The following is a 19,507-nucleotide window of genomic DNA, read 5'->3' on the forward strand; positions in this document are numbered from 1 at the left end:
TGATTACCTTCATGAAAATAGTTTTAATTCACTGCAGATAACAAATATAAACCTTTGGAAAGGCACCAAGTAGAGGGTGATTGAAGATTTCATATTTCACTTCATTTATTGTACCTCTATTTGCAATATGATTTATTCACTTACTTACTTCAATTATGGTTAACTGGGAGATAATCTTAGTTGTCTCTATAGTTTTATCATATACTTCTCTATTTTTGTAGAAATATATTAGTCATCACATAAACATATGAATAGTGCAGGAAAAAAGTGAAGGAAGGGCATTTGATAAATTCTGTTGAAATTTCTTAACAATTGGAAATAAATCAATTCAAACCCTTACCACATTGTACAAATTACCTCACATTATATATAGTCATTCATTTCAGATGAACCAAAGTGTCATTGAAAAAAACCTGAAACATAAGATCTATTTATCAAAAACTGAAAGAACAATAGCTTTTGAATCTTAGAGGTCTAACAGAAATGACAATAGTAACCCTCAAAAACTATGTGTGTGCATGTTAGTCGCTCAGTCGTGTCTGACTCTTTGTAAACCCATGGATTGCAGCCTGCCAGGCTCCTCTGTCCATGGGATTCTCCAGGCAAGAATACTGGGGTGGGTTGCCATTTCCTTCTCCAGGGGATCTTCCTGACTCAGGGATCAAACCCAGGTCTCCTGAATTACAGGTGGATGCTTCACTGTCTGAGCTACTATGCAAGATGGAAATAAAGAATTTGTTGAGGATATTAAAAGTAGTAGTTGTCTTAGTCGCTGAGTTGTATTTGACTCTTTGCAAACCCATGGATTGTGGCTTGCCAGGCTCCTCTACCTATGGAATTCTCCAGGCGAGAATACTGGAATAGCCATTCCCTTTTCTAGAAAATCTTCTAAACTCAGGAACCAAACCTGTGTCTACTGCATTGCAGGCAGATTCTTTACCATCTGAACCACCAAGGAAGCCCTATTACAAGAAAATCCCTAATACACAAGTCAGATAATATATCAAAATATTAAAAATCTATAGTTGCTTGAAAACCAAAGATAAGAAAACAGTTATCAGAAACAAAGAAGAAATCAAGGCCAGAAACATGAGGAGGAAGAGGGGAAGTTAAAACCAGGAACTGATACACCCCATAGGAGCTGGTGTTGAATGTCAGTGTAACACTGGGACATAAGGTTGGACCCGACATTTGGAACGTGATTGGAAGTGTGCATCTTGCACACATTTGAGTTGAGATGGGACTTTCGGCCTCCTCAGCTGGGACTAGAAAAATCCTCCTGACCCTGGAACACGGTATGGTGGCAGACAGCCTGCACCAGCAGTAGGTGGGGCAGTGGCCATTGAAAGAAAAATCATATGCTACCCATTTTGGTGATAATCAGAGTCCTAGGAAACATTACCATGAAAATTGAACTAGAAGAAACATAATCTGTTGAATCATGGTAGAATTAAAAACAAAATCTGCCCATAGGAATATTTATAAACACAGGACACCTGCAAAACTCCCAGAGAAGAAAACACACCCTGGAGATTAACTCACAACATACAAGAAAACACATGGAAAACCACCAGGAGTGTTCACCAAAGCAGAAAAGAGCCCAATTCACTCCATATAAATAGTTAGTTTCATTAACTGGGTAATTTGTAAGGAGGTTTAAAATCCTGACCAAAATCTATTATGGAAAATTTGCTTCAGTAAAGATGCCAAGACTTATCACTAAGTGAAGAAACAATACAAAAAGAATATCGCTGTGATTCTAGTAAATGAACAGGCAGACCACAGACATATAATTTACAAACATACAATTAGGAACAAATCAAGAAAAAATGGTCAAACAAGAGACATGTAAAGAACATAAGAGACAAAAAATGAATAATATCTCTTCCACAAATCTAACAAAACATGTTAACCAATGCTTGCAGCAATGAGCTGTAAGAGGTCACTCTCATAATTGCATCTGTGTGTGTGTATGTGCATGTGTTTGTGAGCGGGGGGTTGTATAAAAAATACAATGCTTTTCAATAGGATATTGGCAGTATTCATACAGAACCCTAAATAGACAATGATTGATTTCTTAATTCTTTTTCAAGATCTTACTCAATGAAAATTATACCAAATGTATAATATTCTGTTAGTGCAAATATATAAGAGTACCATGTTAATTCAAAAACAGTCTCACAATATGAGGTTAAGTTATTTAGGCCAAAGTATAAGACTCTTCTGTACATGGAATTCTCCAGGGAAGAATACTGGAACGGGTAGCCATTTCCTTCTCCAGGGGATCTTCCCAACCCAGGGACTGAACTCAGGTCACCTTAATTGCAGGCAGATCCTTTACCATCTGAGCCACCAGGGGAGCCCAGCACACCACATATTAATATAAAAGAGTCTCACAATATGGGGTTAAGTAATTTAAACCAAAGTATATTTTCTTGGGCTCCAAAATCACTGCACATGGTACTGCAGTCATGAAATTAGAAGACACCTGCTCCTTAGAAGCAAACTTATGACAAACCTAGAAAGCTTATTAAAAAGCAGAAACATCACTTTGCTGACAAAGGTCCATATAGTTAAATCTATGGGTTTTCCAGTAGTCATGTATGGATGTGAGAGTTGGACCATAAAGAAGGCTGCACTGAAGAATTGTTGGTTTCGAACTCTGGTGCTAGAGAAGACTCTTGAGAGTCCCTTGGACAGCAAGAGGATCAAGCCAGTCAATCCTAAAGGAAATCAATCCTGAATATTCATTGGAAGGACTGATGCTGAGCTGAAGTTCCAATACATTGGCCACCTGATGCAAAGAGCCAGCTCATTGGAAAAGAGCCTGATGCTGGGTAACATTGAGGACAGGAGGAGACAAGGGTAACAGAGGATGAGATAGTTGAATGGCATCATTGACTCACTGCACATGAGTTTGAGCAAACTCTAGGAGACAGCGGAGAACAAGGAAGCCTGGTGTGCTGCAGTCCATGGGATCACAGTCAGACATGACTGAAAAATAATGTTTATAGAAAATACATAGTAACATCTAGTACTAGCCAAATGCATGGTGTATAATGGCTAAAAGTATTTGTTGAATAGTGAACAGATGAGAGATGAGTTGAATCAATCAAAATGAAAGCAAAAATCAATACATAATATGCATAATGTTAGGTGGAAAATACAGATAAGCTAAAAACATCCCCATGTAAACTATAAAGTTTTGAGTATATTTACATAAAGTTCTTAAAAGTAAAGCCACTGAACTTTAAATCATTTAATCAAATGATTTATTAATACATGAGTAAATTAATTTACTAGATATATATAACATTATTTAGCCTTTCTATGGTCTTTCCAGGTGGCTCAGCAGTAAAAAAGTCCACCTGAAATTCAAGAGTCACAGAACACCAGGTTTCTACCACTTGGTTGGGAAGATCTTCTGGAGGAGGGCATGGCAACCCACTCCAGTATTCTTGCCTGGAGAATCCCATGGACAGAGGAGCCTGGTGGACTACAGTCCATAGAGTTTCAAAGAGTATGACAGGACTGAAGTGACTTAGCACGCAGGCACACACCCTTTCTATTGTTTAACAATATCAGAGTAGTTATTATTTTACACTAAGTAATAAAAAGGAGAGAAATTTTTTAAAGCATAACTCAACATTCACAAATTCCTCCTAAATGATAAATTCCCATGATAGTCTATAGCTTTATCCCATGGTTGTCTTAGCTTGGGCTGTTAAAACAAAGTACCATATGCTGGGTGACTTAGATAGCAAAAACTGATTCTCATAGTTCTGGAGGCTGGAAAATGACAGCTGCCCTCTTGCTGTGTCCTCACATGGCCTTTCTTTGAAGAGAATGAACTATCATCTCTCTTTTTCTTGGGGCTCAGTTTTGAAGTCCTGTCTGACTGTTTCTCTGACTATAGTCCACAGGCTCCTCTGTCCGTGGGATTTTCCAGGTAAGAATACAGGAGGGGTCGCTATTTCCTCATCCAGAGGATCTTCCCATTCCAGGGATGGAAACCATATCTTTTGCATTGTCTTGTGGGTTCTTTACCATTTGTGCTACTTGGGAAGCCCTCTTCTTTTTATAATGATATTAATCCCATCTAGAGGACTCCATTTTCATACTCTAATTTAAACCTAATGACTTTCCACAGGCTCCACCTCCAATCATCATTATATCAGTAGTTAGGAACTCCACATAGAAATTTTAGTACAACACAAACATTCAGTCTATAGAAATGATTCTGTAATGAAATTATATTACATCAAAATTAAAAAAATATATATTTATTTATTTTGGCTGCATCATACAGCATGTGGGATCGTACTCCTCAACCAGGGATCGAGCCCAAACCCCCTGCAGTGGAAGTACAGAGTCTTAACCTCTGGACCACCAGGGAAGTCCTAAAACTCAAAAATCTTTATGATGTATTTTATTGTATTTTTCATTGCTTTCTGGCCTTGCATTGGCTCTTTCCTCATCTCTTATAAAGCAGGTATCATTATGGAAAAATCCTTATTTAAACTTCTCTCCCTTCACATTAGTAAAGCTTGTTCTATTTCTACTTTTCTTAAAGAGTGATTTTTCCTGTTGTGTGACCTAATTCTTCTTCTAGTAAATGCTGGAATCCCTTCTCCCTTGATGTTTTATATTTGGTTTTACTTATCCCTGCACGATATTGTGTTCTAATTCTTCGTTAAGAAATTCACTTTATCTCTCCTGCACTAGAAAAGTGAGCTCAATGAGAGGAGAGAATTGGTCTCCCTTTTTATACCATATTGTCACCAGTAAGAACACTGGGAACATAGTAGTTGCTCAATTAATATTGGTCGGATAAAATGAAAGCATGGATATAATGTCTAAATATGTATAATATCTAATATAGCATCTGAATAATATCAATGACTAAATATAACTCATATTTGTAACTAGTTTTCTTATCTCTGCAATTTATTGTATCAAAGGTAACAAGGGTCACCTTTATAAAGTGTTAATGGGTTTACAGCTATTTATTCCCTTGAACAATCTTAGGAACTTTGCATTTTTTTTTTTAATGATTTGTAGTGCTTTGGGGGAAAAAATACCACAATCCTTTGCCTGAAGTTCTAGGCCTCTAAAATACAGATTAGAATTTTCTAACTTTAGCCTTAGTCATCACAGTAATTCAAGTTTAAATGGCTCTGCTTCATCTATGAATTAAGACTCAACATCCCAACAATGGACATTCGACTTTCAAGTAACTACAAAATCTCACAGAGAAAAAGAGTCTAGTTCTTTTAAATAGCTGGGAAATATATGCCAGGTTCCCATAACTAAATTTATTGATATATGAAAACAGAATTTATTTTACTTTTATTAAGAGGCATTCTATAGCTCTCAATAGTTTTAAGGTACCTAGGATATCTTTAGTACTATGTATATAGTTTTAAATAAATTTCATTGAACTTCTTTAACTCGTTTCTTTTTTAATGCAAAATTTATGATAAAACTTGGTATCTAATATAAAATTATATCCAGTATAAACCATTGTATCTCATATAAATGGAGAAAAGTATAGGTATATATATGACATAGTTTTAGATATTGATACAGATACACACATTTATGTTGCTCTCCAAAATAGTGAAATATTTGCAACGTTTAAGATATTGGAAATAATTAAAATTTTCCCAAATAACATATCACTTTTGTCTTTCTTTCACACATTGGAAAATGTTGTAACTGTTTCCATTATTGATACAACTTCTAATAAATTACAGTTTTGCTAAATTGCCTGAGGTTGAAGTTTACCTAGCATACTTAATGTTCTCATTCTTGATCCCTAACTTAAGAGGAAACAAAATCTTTTGAGGGTAATGGACTAGAACTCTTGTCAGCATCATACAGATAGGTATACCCACTACTCTGAATTGCCATGTGATTTTACACCTCAAATTACATCCAGCATGAAATAGAAAGCAAAAAATTATTTTTCAACTGAAAATTAATGGTTCTTTTTGTTAGTTTACTATGACTGCCATAACAAAAGCACTGTGAATGGGGAGGCTTAAACAACAGATACTTGTTGTCTCAGAGTTCTGGAGGCTACAGGTCCAAAGTCAAGGTGTCAAAGGTGTCAACAGTGTTCCTTTTGAGAACTGTGACCTAAGGTCCTGTTCCAGTTCCCCCAGCACCCCAACCAACATCAGACAGTTGTCTTCTCCCTAAGCCATTTTAAATTAACCCTCTGTGTCTGTATCCAAACGTCCTCTTCTCATAAGTACCCAAGCGATACTGGGTTGGGGCCCATCCAAATGACCTCTCTTTAACCTGATTCTCTCTTTTAAGGCCCCATCTCCACACAAGGTCACATTGTGAGGTAATAAATCTGGGACCTAGGACTCTTTGTTGCAAGGCTGCAAGGCTTGTACCTGGACACACCACTTCTCGAGCTACAGAATACAAACTATATGGAGCTAAAAATAACTGTGTGCATGCACAGTTGAAGCAAATCTGGATCAAAATATACCAAAAAAAAAAATAAACCGAAATGCGATTTATGAAGAGCCAGGAGCAAAAATTGTGTGTCGGGAGCAAAAGCAGGTACTGCACATGCCCCCTGCATGCGATACCACCCGAGGGGTGGGGGAAGCACCTAAGCTGCTTCTCCAGCCCAACCCCTGGACACACCCCGAGAAGTGAGGTGAAGTGAAAGTCTCTCAGTTGTGTCTGACTCTTTGAGACCCCATGGACTGTACAGTCCATGGAATTCTCCAGGTCAGAATACTGGAGTGGGTAGCCTTTCCCTTCTCCAGGAGATCTTCCCAACCCAGGGATCAAACCCAGGTCTCCTGCAATGCAGGTGGATTCTTTACCAGCTGAGCCACAGGGGAAGCCCCAACACCGCTAACCTCACCCCATATAAGGTACAAGCGCCCCTGTCTCTTTGCTCAGGGAACAAGTAAGGGAACTGTTACTAGTTTTCACTCCTTCCTGCAACTGGTGCAGGAGCCCCAGTAAATCCCTTGCTGACTTTCTTGTCTGTCCTCTAATCAATTTCTATTGATTGGGGATAGCCAAGAACCCTGCTTGGTGTCAATACCTGAGAGGGGGTGTAGGGAGGTGTTAGGATCCCAATATAGGAATTTGGAGAAAGGGACACACTTTGAATTGTAAAAGGTTCAATGGAAAATACTTATTTTCTGGTTTGGCCACCTCTATTTAAATGTCCTAATTACTAATAGGTATACATTCTCCATTCATTTTCTTTCTAAACTTTCTTCCCTCAGCCATGGAAGGAGACTCACGAAGCCGACTTTGTCCTCAAGGTGAACGTGTCCAGACTCTGTCTTGGAAGGAAGCAGAAGTCCTCAGTGTACCATCTTACAGAGAAATTTCTAATTTGTTTCTGCCAAAATTTCAGAGTTGGAGTAATTTCTCAAAGCCCTGCGGCAATTCTCTTTTCTCATTTGACAGAAAGTGAGTCTGCATGTCTTTTTCTTTTTTTGAAAGGGAAAACAGAAACCCTTAAGACAAGAGAACGAAAAGTGCTGGGTTAACCCTGGCCGAGGTGAAAAGATCAAAGATGAGGCGCAGCCTTCTGGCAGAGATCTTTCGTCATGATGAATAATTAACGAGCGCTAGAGAGCAGGGGCTCCTGCTTCCCGATGGATGTCCACACCTCGAATGGTATGTCTGCGCATCTCAAGTTGTATTGAACAAAAGGATTTTCAGTTTATAAGCAAACACCTTGAGGATCTGGTATTAGGCTCTAAAGTTTTTATCTTACAAAACTGGCTTAAAAGATGCAGAGATTATGAGGTTAAAGGACATGATCAGTTTCCTAATCTGGTTGCACTTCTACTACTGATACTTTAAAATGTCTACTTTTATGTCCCTTCATTTTTTCCATTTTATGATACAATTAGCCTCTCCATTTTTAAGACAGATAATGGTTCTCAGATTAATTGATAGATATGAAGGTATTGCCATATGTAAGCTGTTAAGCACAGGGTGTTTATGAGCCTTTGGCTTCCTCATTCCTCCATTGTACTAAACTGGCAAAACCCTGATTCTTGTTCTATATAACACCCCTGCATTTATGTCTAAAACACTAAATATGATTAGAGAAAAAGACACTAGGTCATGGTAACTCTTCTTATTTTAAATTCACAAGCATCTCCCTGAAGTGGACCATTAGTGTTACCTGAAGTCCAAGTAGATTTCCCTAATCCCTTTCCTCTCTCTCACAAAGAAGATAAGTACTCTTCTACACTTGTCAAAATTCTAATGCAGTCCTCGCAGCTGATGACCCTGCTATTTTCTAGAAAATAGGAAACATTCTTAAGAACTATTGCAGTCTCTCCCAGTAATGCATCTAGACTGTTTGCTTGCATGGACGCATGTGCCTTTCCCTTTCAGGAGACCTGTCATGCTCCTCTCTAAGTACAATATCGACCTGCCCCTTGTGCGTGGAATCTCATCACCCCTCTCCTAATCACACGTTCTACTCTTACAACAGTCTTCCATTTTTCTGCCATCATTATTTTATTCCTTTCCAATGAGTCACTGCCAGAGATATGAGTATTCTCTAACACCATAGATAAAAGATTTCCTTGACCCCACATTCATTCCTCTTCACATAAAAGGCTATGTCTACTCCAATTTTTGCTACCTCCTATATAAAAACAAATCTATACCTTCTTTTCACAATTCGCCTTTCATTTTCTCTGGAACAAATTCAAAATAATATTTTATGCCTATTTCTTCAGGTCGGGCTCCATTTAAGGTCACCAATAACTTCACATTCCAGTAGGTCTTGGTCATTGTGAGTGTGTGCTCAGTCATGCCAACTCTTTGCAACTCCATGGACTATAACCCACCAGGCTCTTCTGTTCTTGGAATTTTCCAGGCAAGAATGCTGGGGTGAGTTGCCTTTTCCTCCCCCAGTGGATATTCCTGACCCAAGGTTCGAACCTGTGTCTCTGGGGTCTCCTGCATTAGCAGGCTGATTCTTTACCACTGAACCACTTGGCAAGCCCAGGTCTTGGTCATTTTCTTCCTCTAATAGCATCATAGGGCAAAAAGCAATCACCTTACTGTCTGAAGTGCTTTCTTAATTTAGTTTCTAGAACATCACTCTCCGGAGCCTCACTTTCCCTGAGATTTTCTTTCAGCTTCATGAATTCTTTCATCTTTTACATTGTCTTGCTGAATCAGTTATAGAAAAAAATTACTCTGATACTTTTTTTTTTATGATGGAAAGATTTTACAGAAGGCTAGACTTATTGCAATAGGGGAAAGAGCACTAAACTCTGAACACATCAAAGACAGCTGGGGTGTTGTAGACAACAGAGTGAGGACATCAGTGGATGGAAAATTACTAAAAGAAGACATCCACATTAGAGACATAATTGCAAAATTGTTTTAATAGATCAAGGATTTATAAATAAAAGGTGAGGAGATGATTAAAAAAAAAAAAAACTTAACCAGGCACCAAGAGTGATTGGAAGTCAAGGATGGGTGTATTCCAACTAATGACCTAGCAGGACTCTTGTTAAGACTAGGCTGGACCGACCAACAAAAGGACAGGGACCTTAATAAAGCTTGATAAAGGGCAGAGTATTTGTCAAATCCCACTTTTACCACATTCTGAATTTTCAAATGCCACAAGGCTTAGTCTTTAGACCCTTTCTCTTCTCTGTTTGTGTTTTCCCTCTAGGTGATTTAACTCCAAGTATATTCTTTTAATTTTCATTTTTCCATTCTTAACCTGGCCACTAGACATGCTCATTTGGATTACTACAAAAATGTACATCTTACTATAGAGAACAAACTCCTGTGATGCAGGAGATGTAGGTTTGATCCCTGGGTCAGGAAAATGCCCAGGAGAAGAAAATGACAACCCACTCCAGTATTCTTGCCTGGGATCTCCCATGGACAGAGCAGTTGGTAGGCTACAGTCCATGAGGTCGCAAAAGAGTTGGACACAACTTAACATGTGAACAACAATAGAGAACAAACTAGTGGTTACCAGTGGGGGATGGGGAGGAGGAGTACAAATTGTTGAGTATAAGATAAGCTTAAGGATGTATTGTACAACGTGGGGAACACAGGCAATGTTTTGCTGTAACTGTAAATGGAAAGTAACCTTTTACATCTTTATTATTTTTTTAAAGAAGAGAATTTGGCAGGGCTGCTGAATAAAAGATTTCTCTATAAAACAAATAAATTATTCCAAAATGACCATTTAGAAAATACATTAAGGTCATTCCATTTATAATAGTATCAAATTATAAGTAAATTGTAATTAAGTGAAAAACAAGACATCTAAGCAGAAATTTACAACTCTAATAAAGAAGCTGAGGTATGAAAAAAAGTCACATTTTAGGATTTCCAAATCTACCCTTGATTCTCTTCCCCAAATCATCATCTCTTCCTTCTGTATTTCTCATCTCAACAAAATTACGCTAAGTTGCAGAGCTATACTTGACATTTTCTTTTATTCCCACATTCGTCCTATCAAGCTATTGTGACATTATCATCAAAGCAGATCCAAGAGTTTACCACACTCAGCAACAAGCTCTATGCTCACCATACGTTCAGTTCTATTACATTATTCTCCTACCAAGTTCTCCCGTTTTCAGACTTGTCTTCTTGTTTTGTATTCTTCCTTCAGAAAGGACAGACATGCTTTTCAAGGACAGGTCATACAACATTGCTGCTTTGCTCAATGCCCTGCAGTGACTTCCCATCTTAGATGAATCTTGCAAAATATTCCAAGGTCATTACCATGACCTTAGAAGTCTTACCTGCTCTGTTATTAGAATTCTCCACCTTTGACCACTCCTGCATCTCTCCTCCCTTTCTTACTGTCCTCCAGCCACGATGACTGATGAGCTCTGAGCTCTCACATCTATGCCTTTGCACCGGGTATTTGCTCTCCCAGATGCTGTCTGTTAATTTTGGATATGACTCATTTCCTCACTTAAGTTACATATCTGCTCACATATCAATTTATTCAAGAAGTCTTCCCAAATCTTTGTATAAATAGATCTGTATCCTGATCCATCACGATGTGCTTATGTTGCCTTATATTCATCATAGCATTTAGTATTTATCAATGTATACTACATTGATTGAATATCATTTGCCCACTGCTTTCTACTACAAGTTAAATTGCAAGAGGACTTTGACTTTCTTTTTCACTACTGTATCCTAACACTTCAAACCTTTCATGAAAAAAAAATTGAAAATGAAGGTGAAAGTCGCTCAATCATGTCTGATTCTTTGCAACCCCATGGGAGATATAGTCCATGAAATTCTCCAGGTCAGAATACTGTTGTGGATAGCTGTTCCCTTCTCCAGGGAATCTTCCCAACCCAAGGACTGAACCCAGGTCTCTTGCTGAGTCACCCGGGAAGCCCTCAAACTTTGCATGGTAAGAATTAGATACACAGTTATTGAGTGAATAAAAGGATACAGTATGTTCATCTAAGTTTAATATTTTTCAGTTTGAAAAGCATTCATTTTGGAAGCCCATGGATAAAAACACATATGAGTGATGATACAGAAGTAATGTTATTAAAATTGAAGAGAGACTGTATAAGAATGTTCTACCTTTTATCAACTGCAAAAAAAAATTGACAAAAATCTTGAATCTGGTAAGAATGCTTTTAACTGTAAATTAAGGAATTAAAATATGAAAGTAATATTAAAATTAGTAATCACTGCCTGACTCATGTGAGTATATATATCACAGACATTTCTGAATTGGTAAATACATGTGGGCTTTATTTTTAACAATTTATAAAGTTATAAATGAATGGCTCAGCTGATAAAGAATCTGTGTGCAATGTGGGAGACCTGGGTTCAATCCCTGGGTTGGGAAGATACCCTGGAGAAGAGAACAACTACCCACTCCAATATTCTGACTTGGAGAATTCCATGGACTGTATAGTCCATGGGTTTGCAAAGAGTCAGACAGGACTGAGTGACTTTCACAGTGTAGTATAAACTGGTAATACAATATAGTATAAATTGGAACTCAGTTTTCTCTTTTTCTCCACTTTAGCCTCTATCTCCTTTTTTCAATAACACTGTACTATCTCAGGAAATCTGTATTCAAACAGAATGACAAAAGTCTATAGATTTCAAGAAAAGGAAAACTCGTGCTTTGAGACATAGTGAATTTGAATAACTGGCATAACTATTAAATGGTGAAGCAACAGATTTATAATCCGGAGCTTCTCAGATAATATAAAATACAGCGAGACAGTTGGGTTGTTTAAAAAAATTCATAATAAGGACTCACAAGGTATGGATGATGTTGAAACTGTTTTCTTTCACATATGTTTGCTAAAAATGAAGGAGATGACAATACTGATGACCTGTTTAAAGGGTAGAGGGACCTCAGTTTATATTAGAAAGGAAAGCTACTGCAGCAAAATCCCAAAGGAAAAGGTGAGAACTTTCATTTTTAAATAGTTGTGTTATAAACCAGGACAGATACACTGGTGGAGAGGTGTGATGTCAGAACAATCAACCAGGAGACTACAGAAATTACATGAAGGCAAACTATTCTCATCAGAGTAGCATTACAAAATTAAAAAGATACCAGTTGACGTTTGTAAAAGATGCACAACTGAATGGTCAAATAGATAGTTCTAGAAAATAAACCTTGTCACAAAGAACTGAAAACATTATAGTAAACTGATAGCAGAGGAAAATGGTATGAAGGGAATTAATTTGGTAAAGGTCTGGTGATGCCTAATGATTACTTCCATGTGGCCACATAAATAAGTGGATAAACATGGCTGAATTGACCAGGAAACCTAGTATAATAAAGTTAGGATGATGTGTAAAGAATCAGGTTATTAGTGGTTATAGATACATTAAGTGGCTTGGTATGTGAATATATATCATTACAGAGGAAGTATTCTTGACTTCTGCATTCTGTATAGGTGGCACTAGTGGTAAAGAACCTGCCTGCCAATTCAGGTAGGTGTAAGAGACACGGGTTCGATCCCTGAGTTGGGAAGATCCCCTGGAGTAGGAAATGGCAGTCCACTCCAGTGTTCTTGCCCGAGCACAAATGGAGAACCAAATAGCATATGTCTCAGTGGTGAAAGCTGATGAATCAAGCTAAAGATTATTTCCTGTTCTCTTACCTTGAAATTTAACTTTTATCACAGCCTGAAAGTCCAGCCTAAGGAGATGGAGTCCCATCTCTACCATCAGCCAGGCACTGGAAACCGTCTCGGATTGGTTGCTCAGAGGGTGTTTGGGTACCTGATAGATACTTTAACTTGAATTTGAAACTCAGCCCCTCTTGGTGAAATGAAGGGCCAGAAAACATCCTGAACTGGGCAGATAATCCTCATTCTTGAATCTTAAAAAAAAAAGAAAAAAAAAAAGGATGCCCCTGAAACAGCATTGTCACTTGGACAATAAGATGTAACATGATTTTAAACTGTGTCCTCAGTTGCTCCGTCATGTCTGACTGCAGCCTCATGGACTGTAGCCTGCCAGGCTCCTCTGTCCACAGAATTTTCCAGGCAAGAATACTGGAGCAGTTGCCGTTTCTTCCTCCAAGGGGTCTGCCTGACCCAGGGATGAACCCAGGTCGCAGCGTCTCCTGCATTGGCAGGCAGATTCTTTACCACTGCATCACCTGCGAAGCCCTCGTACTTATTCTACTTTGTGATATTTGACTTTTCTTCGGGAAAATGTTTTAAGTTTACATGACAAATAGAAAAGCACGGATGTCATTACCATCCGATCCAGAAAAAGTAACTCAAATGCTAGTAGGAAAAATTTTATCACAAACTTTGCAAATCTATAATTTCTATTTTAGGTGAAATGTATAAGAGAAATATTATGAACACTTTCAACAGAATAAGTGGAGATAAAAAATATTGACTACATTAATATATTTCCAGTAAAGGAAAAGTATAATAATACTGTCTTTAACACCAAAAATATAGTTTCTATTTGATATCAGATTCACTATAATTCAAACTAAAATGCAGATGAAGTTAAATTAACTTTGTTTCACAAAGATAACCACAAAAATATTATAAAATGGAAAGACACTAGAGATTTTTCCTCTAAACTTTCATTGAGCTTTAGCCAACTCCCTTTATTCCAAAACTAAGAAATTGCATTTTAATCTTTAAAGACATATATAGTAGTTGGAAAAAAATATCCAGTAACTGAAACATTTGCCAAGAAACAAGACATTCTAAATGTAAATTTCAGATGACTTTTAATACCAGAAGTTATACTAGCTGTATTTATCTGGTCTTACAAAAATAACATTTTATAAATCACCCACAGAATTCCCTAGTGATTATTTTGTTTTCTTTTGAGCCATCAATGTACTAATAAAATATGTAATAAAAAGCTGCCTTGAATCCAAATGCTAAATCCTTAACTGTATTTTTTATGGAAAAAAAAATGAGCTTTTACCTATAAAATGGTTTTGTGAAAGTATGCCTCTCTTCATATAACTATTTTACTTATCTCTCTTTGTAGCTATTTGAGGTTAAATGAGGTAACTTATTATGCATTTAATGCTCTATAGTTCTCTGCTTACCCTATTTGGAAATACTGATTATTTTGATTAATTACAATGTGAGTTTCCATTAATGCTATACTCAAATTAATGGATTGATAACATATTCATATAAGAATTTTATAAATTACAATTCTTATATGTTACCCAATTTTAGTGTCCTTGATATAATTTCAGAATACAATCAGTAAGATGGCTTACTCTTTATTAAATGGCACATTTTATAAAGCAATTAAACTGATTTTAAGAAATGATTAATCCAATTGAATATAAAATTAATGCCAAGAAACTTAGGGTCATTTCACCGTTGTAAAGTAATCAATCTTTTCTTTTCTACCTCCCATTTTAGTGAGTCAGTGACACTGTCAATGGTACCCATGAAACTTCTCTCAATCCTGTCCACCCTGTCCACTCCTCCATGTTCTTTTTATTTCTTTATCAAACTTGGTATTATTGCAAATACTGAGATTAAATTGATCCTAAATAATATTTCAGTCATCATATCAGTAAGGAATATATTTAATTGTATGACACCACAAAAAGAGACATTCATATAGTGCAGTTAGATATCTTCAAAATTTAATTCATGGATAAATATACCTTCACATTTGTGTATTAAAACTGTGTATAGTATGTTTTAATATTCATTATATAAGATACACTGTACTGGACATTTGGAATTTTAAATCATACAATATAAGATTTAATCTCTGGTTGCATTGCTTTCCAAGCTGAAGAGTCCCAGTCAAACATTTTTTACCTATGTTTATGATTGGGGAAGGTGGTAGATACAGGGTGGAAAAGTTGTCATAACTGAGTCAATTGATGTGGTTTACCAAGAATTTGTACCAAGGCTCAGGACACCTCGTACCTAGAGAAACATTAAAGTTTATCCACCAATCTCAACTCTTTTACTCACACACACACACACACACACACACACGCATGCATATACACAACACACATATATGCATACTCACTGCTCCTAGGCAGTTATAATGCTGTTGAATCATCCTTGTGGCTAAAAAACAAAGCAACAACAACCAAACAACAAATAACAAAACCTCAAAAGTAACAGGAATCTTAGGGCTTCCACTTTTTCACCTGCACTGATTATAATAAGTTGTGCTGCAAAAACAATATAAAATTTCACATCTTGATTCATATCCACAAACCTACTCTGGTGAAAAATGGGTGCTTTCTGAGAATGGTAAAAGCAAGTTAACCTTTCCATTATCAGTCGTGTCTCCTGGCATTTTCTAAATAAAATCACATTATTTTAAATGTGAAAAAAAGCTTCCAATCCAAGCTGTGGATCTGACTTATATTATGTACCATGAGAGATTGCTGTGTCTTTTTAATACGTTCCTGATGAGGGAGAAATACAGCATGAAGCCAAAACTTATTTGAAAATTACCATGCAAAAAATGAGATTCTCTTTGGTATCTGAACTTTATTCAAGTTGAGAAATCATTTTCAACAAGTTGATTTTGTCAAGCAGACCAAAACAATCTAGTAAACAATCTCTTGTGGGTCAGCTGGTAAAGAACCCAGCTGTGGGGTGGGAGACCTGGGTTCAATCCCCGGACTGGGAAGATTCCCTGCAGAAGGGAAAGGCTATTCACTTCAGTATTCTGGCCTGGAGAATTCCATGGACTATATAGCCCAAGGGGTCACAAAGAGTCAGACATGACTGAGCTACTTTCACATTAAACAATCATCAGCAGCTAAATATATTACTAATATGTGAAAGAGAAATGTGTGTCCCTATGGAGAAGGTCAAATATTCAAATAAGTAATAGCAAATATATGATAAAGTATTTACTTCTAGCCTTTGAGCCTAAAAGACATGCTTTGCCTTAAATATCTAGTTACTAGAAGAATTAGATTTATGGGGAAAATGAAGCCCCATTTACTGTTAATTATGGATTTACATTCAGAAAGTGCATCCATTTACTAACATAATTAAATCCTATATATCATAAATTCCTATCTGAGTGTTATCTTTCTTTTCCTTTCTTAAAAATGCTAATGGGTAAATACTATCATTTAGATATTTTTGAAATATCTTTTCCAGCACAATTGAAGAATGAAAATGTAGGAAAACGCTTTCTGTTAGTTCTTTATCATAGAGAATGATACCATAAATCCAATTAACTATATTAATATTTCAAAGTGTTCTAGCATGTTTATGTTTTAGGTTCTTATTATTCATTGAATGATTTAGAGGCTATTAACTGGATACATGAGAAAGAAAAACAACTCAACACAGAAGATTCATATTTCAAACATCAAGGCATGTGTGCCCTATTATTCCTGAGGAGGGCATTTACAGTGAACATTTTCTTGTATCAAATACAATTTCTGAAGATAATACAGTTAGTTTTAAACATAATCTTCATGACCTGCTTTATGATTAATTTTGCCCTATTATTTTGCCATCTTTCTTCACCATCTCCTCCAAATTTCAGTAGAGAATCACCTTTAATTACTTAACATTTTTCAAAAAGTAAGCTTTCTTTGCTTCAGTTTCCATACTGATATGCTTATACACTCTCCCTCCCATTATACAATAAAAAGAAGCATGGCTCCTTTAAACTTTATATTGTTAGTTTCTGGAGCAGTCACTGGTAGGACTATAGGGAATCTTTAAGGACTCCACTATAAAGGATCTTTGTTTAACATGCTTTAATATAAACAAATAAACAATTGTACCAATCCACTGCTAAGTGCCCAGCGCTATGCTAATTATGGTTCAAATAATTAGTAAACAAAAGGCATATGGTCCCTGAGCAAATGGCGTTAACAGTTCAGTGGAAAAAGCAGGCACTAACAAAAAGAAACCTCAATGAGTCTCATATAAAGTTTAGCCCAATGCATAGAGGGCCCCAATGCACAGAGAAAGAATGCCCACAGAGGAGTCACGGCAGGTAGGAATGGACTCTCCCAGGAAAAGACAGTTTTCTGGAAATGCAGGGTTAGAGAGAACCCACCAATTTGAGACTGAACTGATACTCTGAATAGAAACTTTGTACTTTTATTTAAAGGTTTATTAGGCCAGTGTTAAATACTTAAAACAGCAACTGAGTAGCTACCTATTTGTTAGAAAATGGATGATACAAACCTCACATAGAAAATTGCAAGTTACATTCCAATACATATTGTAATATTATAATTCATTAAAATATATTAAAGGTGATACTTGAAAGAGGAATGCACATTTGTTTGAAGTTTCAATTTTTGTAGCTTACTGTATGCATTTAATATCACACACACAAAGCCAAAATAAAACCAAAGACAAATACATTAAACTCTTAGTATGCTGCGAATTTCTTTGAATGTCCTCAGAAAAATTATTTAGCCTCTATGACTTTATTTTCAAATAATTCAAAAAAATTCTAGCTTTAATTTGAAAAAAAAAAAGAAAAAGAAAAAGCTACCTTATTAATTCCAACAATTTAGGCAAGTTGTTTCTAAAATATCAGAACTTTGAAGCCTGAGCAAATTTTATGCCAACTAGATTTTTCTGATATTTCACACTGGTAGTTGATGTCCACAAACTAGATTTAAGTAAAAATATATATTTCAAAATGATCTTGGTGCTAAGTTATTTTTATGAAATCATATTTCTATTGAATAAATTGTCCATCTTCTTAGACACTTTCACTAAATATCTTTAAATTCACTAAATATATTTACAAAATACATTTAAGAGGAACTTTTGATTTAATATATGAGTTATAGGCTTCCCTGGTGGCTCAGATGGTAAAGTGTCTGCCTGTAATGCGGAAGACCTGGGGTTGATCCTTGGGTTGGGAAGATCCCCTGCAGAAGGAAATGGCAACCCACTCCAGTACTCTTGCCTGGAAAATTCCATGGATAGAGGAGCCTGGTAGGCTACAGTCCAAGGGGTCTCAAAGAGTCGGACACAACTGGGCGACTTCACTTTCTCACTTACAGCCCAAAGTCTGTAAGCCTAGACCTAACAAAAGTGCACAAACTTTTCTAGAAATCATAGATTCTGTAGGCGACTCTGATCACGAGGATGGTTCTAGGGTGCTTCATTGTGCAATGCCCTGTGCCACACTAGATGGACAGAGATCTGGATGTAATGACACATATTCAAGTTTCCTTTTATCTTTTCTATCTAATTGCAAAGCAGATTATCAATATGTGAAAAATTGTGAAAATTATTTTAATGTGCAGTGTTATTAAAAAAGAAATACAAATATTTTTTCTAGGAAGAGATAATTTATAGCATATTTCCTTTAGATTTACTTTTTATCAATCAAGAAGAAAGTGAAAGTCACTCAGTCACATCCAACTCTTGCAACCCCCATGGACTATACAGTCCATGGAATTCTCCAAGCCAGAATAATGGAGTGGGTAGCCTTTCCCTTCTCGAGGGGATCTTCCCAATCCAGGGATAAAGCCCAGGTTCCCACATTGCAGATAGATTCTTTACCAGGTGAGCTACAAGGGAAGCCCATCAATCAAGTTAGATCATGGTATTTAATCTTTCTTGGTTGCCCGTTATTATAAAAATGAAAGCTATTGTATAATGGCTTTGTAGGTAACATCACCTGGTATCTCTCATGCTCATATGTGACAACTGTCTTCAGCCTGTTTAAACTCACTAGTTACCATAATAGGACTTCCCCGATGGCTCAGCTGTAAAGAATCTGCCTGCAAATGCATGAGATGAAAATTTGATCCCTGGATCAGGAAGATCAAATGGAGAAGGGCATAGCAACCCACTCCAGTACCCTTGCCTGGGAAATCCCATGGACAAGAGAGCCTGCTGGGCTACAGTCCATAGGGCTACAAAGAGTCAGATATGACTTAGCATCGAAACAACAACAACAGTAACAGTTACTATAATTGAAGTAATAAAATAAGTGAAAGTCAATGAAGCTTATGTAAGTTCCATAAACAACAATGCCTATAAAATCTTGA

General features: G+C 36.7%; 1 protein-coding gene across 5 annotated transcripts in view; it reads right to left on the reverse strand.

Moving 5' to 3' along the window:
• CDH12 (cadherin 12) overlaps positions 1 to 19,507 on the reverse strand; it is a 1,106,066-nt gene that overhangs the window by 702,728 nt on the left and 383,831 nt on the right. The window contains exon 1 of one of the 5 annotated variants that reach the window (XM_070476519.1): positions 10,788 to 10,839. The exons of the other annotated variants lie outside the window; for them this stretch is intronic. The gene's annotated coding sequence lies outside the window, so the exon portion shown is untranslated. Of the gene's footprint in view, positions 1 to 10,787; positions 10,840 to 19,507 lie in introns of those variants that run through there. 5 annotated transcript variants of the gene reach the window in all.

This window comes from Odocoileus virginianus, chromosome 14 (genome assembly GCF_023699985.2).
Source record: "Odocoileus virginianus isolate 20LAN1187 ecotype Illinois chromosome 14, Ovbor_1.2, whole genome shotgun sequence".
NCBI lineage: Eukaryota > Metazoa > Chordata > Mammalia > Artiodactyla > Cervidae > Odocoileus > Odocoileus virginianus.